This window comes from Lotus japonicus, chromosome 1, assembly GCF_012489685.1.
Source record: "Lotus japonicus ecotype B-129 chromosome 1, LjGifu_v1.2".
Taxonomy (NCBI): domain Eukaryota; kingdom Viridiplantae; phylum Streptophyta; class Magnoliopsida; order Fabales; family Fabaceae; genus Lotus; species Lotus japonicus.
In genome coordinates, this window is record NC_080041.1 from 53,771,659 (window position 1) to 53,778,486 (window position 6,828).

At 40.1% G+C, this 6,828-nt stretch overlaps 1 long non-coding RNA gene across 1 annotated transcript; it reads right to left on the bottom strand.

Annotated features, from left to right (window-relative positions):
• Positions 1-1,443: 1,443 nt before the first annotated feature.
• LOC130727923 (uncharacterized) lies at positions 1,444-3,491 on the bottom strand. Its single transcript, XR_009015479.1, has 3 exons — positions 2,982-3,491; positions 2,814-2,881; positions 1,444-1,863 (listed from the first exon to the last, which is right to left on the bottom strand). It is a non-coding gene; the product is annotated as an uncharacterized LOC130727923 (long non-coding RNA).
• Between the last annotated feature and the right edge of the window lie 3,337 nt (positions 3,492-6,828).

A 6,828-nucleotide genomic window follows, 5' to 3' on the forward strand; every position in this document is an offset into this window, starting at 1 on the left:
TGAGGAGCTCTCGGCCACTTTTCACAATTGGGTGCGCCGATTTTTCTTCGATCAAACTTGGTTCTTAGGTTATCATTAGCCGTAACTAAGACGAATCTAAGCTCAGAAAAATTTTCGGATCGAAAACTGTCGCAGGGGTATTTTGGTCATTATTTTCAGCTCAGAATTTCAAAACTGGATTTTCAAAAAACAAATTGGATGGGGACGTCACCAACGACGTTTATGACGACTAATCCTACTAGCGCTAAGCTAAGTCGTGAATTTTCAGCTTAAAGAACGAAACTTTGTCCAGAAATGGGTTTTTCCAACAGAAATGAATTCCGGCGGCATTTCGGCGACATTCGACAAAATGTAATTCGCTTGAACTACTCTTGGGTACGTAGGGAAGATGTTTAGACACTAAAATCAAGCTATTTGGACAGTTTTACAAAAAGCTCAAAACTTTGAGCACAGAAAGACATAGAGAAAGACGACAGAATTGACGATCAGAAGTGAGGGATAGCATCTATACCTCGAAGTCTTCGATTAGCAACGAACGGTGCAGCAATCGGGCAAGAATCGGCGAAAATCACTTCCTCCTCCTTCTCCTCCTATGCTCGCGGGTTTGGGTTTCAAAATGGGTAAGTTTTTGCAAATTTTTCATTTTCTAGCTATTTATAGGTTTTGGAAAATGCAGAAAAATGAAAATTTCGCGATTCCGATTTTTCCTGCGTATTCCTCGGAGAATTCTAAGATAGGTTCTGGCGACAGAATTCCAGAACTCAAAACAGGTTTCTTGGAATTAAATCAAACGATCCAAAGTCGGTGTAAATTGATTTTACCCGAAAAACTACTTTTTGCAGTTGATGTCGGATGAGAAAACTTCGTTCTGAAGAAAGATTAGAAATATCAAGAGAAATGGGCGTACGCGTGTGGAATCTTCGTTTGAAGCTCCGAATAGAAAAATTCTTCATTGTCCGTTGATTTTAGGTTTCTTGAACTATCAGGGTTTCGGTTTCGGCAAACTTCCGAGTATTGGAATTTGACGGTCGTACATTCCAGGGTTTCGTATCGAAACACTTGTTTATAGACGAATAAGAGAAGTTCTAACATTTCTCTGAAGATTTTTGGAATTAGTTTCCATCGTGTCTTAAAGAGTAAATTAGCTATTTACTAGCGTTTTTGACCTAGGTTTAAGCGAATACTAATCGTGTTATAACTTTTATCGACTTTGATACAATCCTTATCTTTTTCCTGAACTTTCTCCTTCACAAATTTATTCCAGTCAATAAACACTTGTTCAGGTTTTCCTTCACGTTACATCAAATTAATCGTGAATAGGAATTTTATTCACTTATCCTAAACTTAAAAACTTGGGCCTTACATTTACCTATAAATTCAGCAAACTAGATGCACTCAAATAAGATAAATATATGAGAATGATGACATGGTAAATCAGGTCAATTTAAGTTTAAGAAAACCATGATTTATTTGAGATTCTAGATCCTGGGGCCAAGATACACTCTCCACTAGCAAAAAGAAGTTCAAAAAACAATAGGCAAATGAAAAGAAGTACTAGAAAACTTATTCAATTACAAGATGCACATCTACATCAACTCATATGAAGCTGTGAAGCACGATAAAGGAAAGAGCAGTACATGTATCTATGACTAACAGTGTATCATGTCTTCTTTTCCGAACTCTTTCCCTTGTAGGGCTTTTCCCACAATAATAATCCTGTAAATCATTAAATCATTAAACCAAAACATTAGAACAACTCACATTTAGCATTCTAAATAAATAAGATCGACGCTTCACGACATGTTCTTTCCATTCTTCCAAGTCAATCTTCCCATCAAGCTTTGTATCAACTTCTTTGAATGTCTGAACAACATAAATACCGTTAGCAACAGCAAGAAAGAAATGAAGAAAGAAAGAAACAACCTATTAATGCTTCAATATACCTAGACTTGTGAATATATATATGATATCATGACATGCATATTGAAGTGTTCTCAAATAAATGAAACCTCCACCTTGTCAATGATGCCATCAACCACATCATCTGAAAGTACAAGTGAATTGCTTCAGAATGGTCTATTTTTCAGAACCTCAGAAATTGAGCTTACCCTCCAAGTACAAGTGAATTAGCTTCAGTCACATTTCCCATTCTTGCAACTATCATAGTTGATTGTAGTCTCCTAATTGTCTAATGATGATTAGCTACTATAGAATTAACTATGTAAAAAGAAATTGTTGGCTATATTAGGTTTTGATTAAGTGTTAACATGCAACTAAAGGCGATACCAAATAGTGGTACTGTGGTGACTTTAAAAGCAGGGGAATGAAAAAGAACAAGGTGATTGATTCTGTGGCATAAATTCTATTGCAGGCTCAGCAACCTAGCAAAGAAATTATATATTAACCATGGCAGTGTTTATATATTAACATGTTACTATAATATCATTTTTTTGCTAAGCAAAGAAATTATATTAACGGGGTACAAGGGGTACCCCAACCCTTAATACAATGGGAGAAAGAAAAAGGGAAGAAAAGACAGAGAGAGTAGTAAGCCATTAAACAAGCTAAACTACTCAACCCAAACAGCAAAAGCCAACCTACTAACAGGAAAATATATCAGCAAATAGTCTATTACAATCACGCCTACAGCCTACACAAGGGACGATTGAGGACAAAATCAACGAGGCCAACAGATAGAACAACATGACAGCAACCTAGCATAGGACATTAGTATTGCAGCACCAAAGCCATAGGCAACAAATCAAACAAACAAGGATCAGTTTCGGAAACCAGAAGATAAACCAGAACCCTACCTGAAATTGATTGGAACTGACTAAATCAAACGAAACCATAAGAGAATCCTATTTCAGCGTTCCAGAATCTGCACAATTAGAGCAAACAAAATACAAGATCAGATTGAGAAGAACAAATAAGCATCAGTTTAGAATCTAAGGAGAAAGAGGAACCCTAAGCGCACAAACTTGAAATCGACGGAGGAGAGGAGAACGGCGGTGGAGGAGGGCAAACAGTGGTGGAGGAGAGCGGCGTGGTGGAGGAGGGTGACAGTGGAGGAGAGCGGCGCGGTGGAGGAGGGCAACCATGGAGGAGAGCGTTGGAGACAGAGAGTAGAATCGAAGAGAGAAGAAAGATCGAGTGCAGTGGTGAATCGACAAATGACTTGCCTACCAACCAGCCCCAACTCGAGAGGAATCCCAGCCTCAGAATATTTCCCCCAAGAATCGCCGACACAACCTCTGTCTCGCCGAGGTTCTTCAAGGCCTGAGCCACCACCCAGGCTTCTCTGATTCGTAGGGAAATTGGGCGTGGGTTCAACTTCAAGAGGCAAGTAGGCAACAGATCGAGAGGGAGAGTGGGATCGAGGGTGAAATTTGTAGAGATGGAGAGAACAGATCGATGGAGAAGGGGAGGGTTTAGGGTTTCTCTGAAGAATTTGGAGAGTGCGTGGGAGGGAGGGGGAAAAATGACGGGGTATTATCAAAACTCAACCTATTGTCACGGTCCCCCCAAAAAATAATAAAATATTATCCCCTTTTGCCACGGTTCCGTTCATAACCGTGGTAACTGACTTTTTGCCACGGTTCCGCCTATAACCGTGGCAATTGAGGCGTGGCAAAAGGTGTTTTCTGTAGTAGTGTAGGATAAATGTCATGTCACTATTCAAAGTACAAAAACAATTGTACTATTCCTGACGACCTTACCTAACGTATTCAGCCACAGCAGAACCTAGAAAACCCAGATCTGCCCTCCAACGGTAGCATTCCATGCAAACTTCCAAATCCTAATCCTTGGAGTATATAAAGAGGTTGAAGATGAAAGATGCCGCCTAAGAAATAAACTTTGTTCAAGCTCACGCGATATTCAAATATTCTCTTAAGCAATCTTTCTTCATATTGTACTTATTGTGTTTACTATTAGCTTTCTGAGAAGCAATTCTTTGTAAACCCAAACTTTCAAATAATTGTTTGTTTTTCCTTAAGGAGATCAAGGTTGGTCGGATCCTTGAGAAGACTAAGAGAGTGAATCTTAGTGATAGCTAAGTCATTGTATTGTTAGTCACTTTGCAGGTTGCAAGTGCAGTTGTAACAAACTCTGATTAGTGGATTGCCTTCATTCTAAGAAGGAAGAAATCACCTTAACGGGTGGACTGGATTAGCTTGAGGGATTTATCAAGTGAACCAGGATAAAATCATTGTGTGCTTTCCTCAACTCTTTTCTTAGCACTTTTATCTTCGGTGTTTGAAGAGATTTGTTAAAATCTCAAGTGGAAAAAGTTTTAGATTGAAAACGCTATTCAAAACAATCTGAAGGTGACACTTGTCCTGTAAAGAGGGGGGTGGTGGAGAGTAATTCTTGGAGTGCCAAGTCATGGAGGTGGGGCTCACAGCCTTCCTCTTTTCTAACGTATAAAGATTTTGAATGCAATTAATTATGTAACACCCCGATTTCCAGGTGTCACTTTAGTAACCAAAAATAAACTTTACGCGGAAAACAGGTAATTTTTTTTTTCCGTTTGATTCCTTTGAATAAAAGCGATAAAGAAATAAAGACAAAACCCAACAACTAAACTAACCGATAAACAATATAAACACTTGTACAGCCTCAGCTGCACTCTCCCGTCACGCGCACTCGCAGTGACTCCAAAGTAGTAAGCCCGCAGGCAAATATATACGGACCCAGAAGTGTGAGTAAGAAAGTTTATAATTACAACCCACTAGTAGAAAGTCGGCCTCAAAATGGCCTAAGCAAAACCCCTACAGTCCGACTAACTCACTGTGATCCCTCAATAAGAGAACCACACGAAAAGCCATGCGTCGGAAACCTATTTGTTACACCCCGATTTCGGTGGCGTCACTTTAGTAACAAAATAAACTTAATGCGGAAAAACGTGAATATTTTTTTTTTATAATAATAACTAAGACAAGGCTGAAATAGATAAAACCCAACAATAACAATAATCAGAACTAATATACAATATATAAACAGCCCCCGCTGTAGTAGTAACCTCGTCACGAGTAATCCTCCAGTGACGGAAAGAAAAGTGTAACGCCCGAAGGCAAATGGTACAATCCACAAGAAAGGTCAAGTGTCCGCAACACCATCCCTCAAAACTGAGAATAAGCTGGCCCATCGGCCTGAAGCAAGACCTCCTAAGTCCAACCAACTCTCTGTGATTCCCGTAAAGGAACCACACAAAAAGCTATAGGTGGGAAACTACCCAGTCCCCAAAGAAAACAAATGATGTTCAGAGCTAAGACTCTACTCCTACACTAATCCCATCTCGAGGAGCTCACACCAGCACTAAAACCTACATGCTAGCATGATCGTCGTCCGAATCTGAATTCAGAACGACCTAGTCTAAGTACACCATCCGTCCTCCTCTCGCTACCGCGATGCGCTCCTGTTCCAGCATCTCAACTCTAGTTCCCCCCGAAGGGTGAACCATCATGATCTAGACCGTCGTGGACATCTGACAAAGGGCGTTTGTCCGCCAAAGCACACACAGAAGACGCGAGGGTCAACTCCAAAGAATTATGTAAATAATAACATCGATAGATACAGATAATAGAATAGCCACTTAGGCTTATAGCTAGGGATAACATCCTAGGGTTACATATTCCATAATGAACATAACAGCAATAGTAACAATTAACATGTTCCAAATAGGATTAACAAATAACAATCACATTCGACAACTAAATTAGTATGCATGTTGCATGATATGATATGCAGGTTAACCCAGTCAACCACATGCATTCCGGAAAGGGATGGACATCAAACGGATCAGCCCTAACACCAGCCACGGTGGAACCATTTCGGCCCGCGTGCCTCTTACTCCAACGACAGCGGTAGTCAGATCAGCAGTAAACCCGTAGGTCTGCCATTTCGGTATGCTACAAGAGACGTCTATAAACGCTCTTTCACGGCATTCCGGGTCTTATGACCATTTTGGAAACCGACGAGGTCCAGAGTACGTCCTGTGTTAATACCCCATTAATGTTGCATGAATGCAGGATGATTAGTCAAACAACGTCTCCGTCCTCACTCGACACGTCGCCACGTGTTCTAGGTAAATTAAAGTCTCTAAAAGCTTACCCTAAGGTAAAGTCGATTCTGCGACAAAACACACACTCCACAACAACACATAGCTGCTCCAACAGCACCAGAGTATCACATACTCGGGAACTATCAATTCCCCGGACTTATCCCCAGGATAGCCCAACAGCATAGCTGCTCCAACAGCACAACAACAAACGCTGCTCCAACAGCACCAATACATCTACATACTCGAAGCCTCTCAACTTTCTCAACCCTCGGATCCGACGACACTTCTCGTTTTCCAAAACTAAGATTTGCATCCGAAGCTTCCTTTCGAGTTTGTTATCATTACTTAAAAATTTAGAGGTTGTTTAACGTCTTATAAGTTTTCTTTACAAAATAGTATCCTTTTAGTCTTATCGCAAATCCTATCAGTTCTCGGGATCTCCTAATCCCCAAATGACTCTAGAGAATGTCTCGATCCATAAACATCATAACAAGGCCCGAATCTCATTCGTCCTATCAAGCTTTCTCAAAACTCTCAAAATAAAATCGGCATGACCTGCCCGCTATTCTCACGATTCAGAATCTCAGATTATAGTGCAAAAGCATAATTAACTCATCAAAATCAATCAACATGTCATATGTCAATATCTTAAGCAATAACCACATAGCACTTAGCATATAAGGCATGCACCACACATCCTAAATTACCCAATTAGCACTTGGCATATAAGTCAATCTCAAAAGCATTCAGTAGATTCATCATCT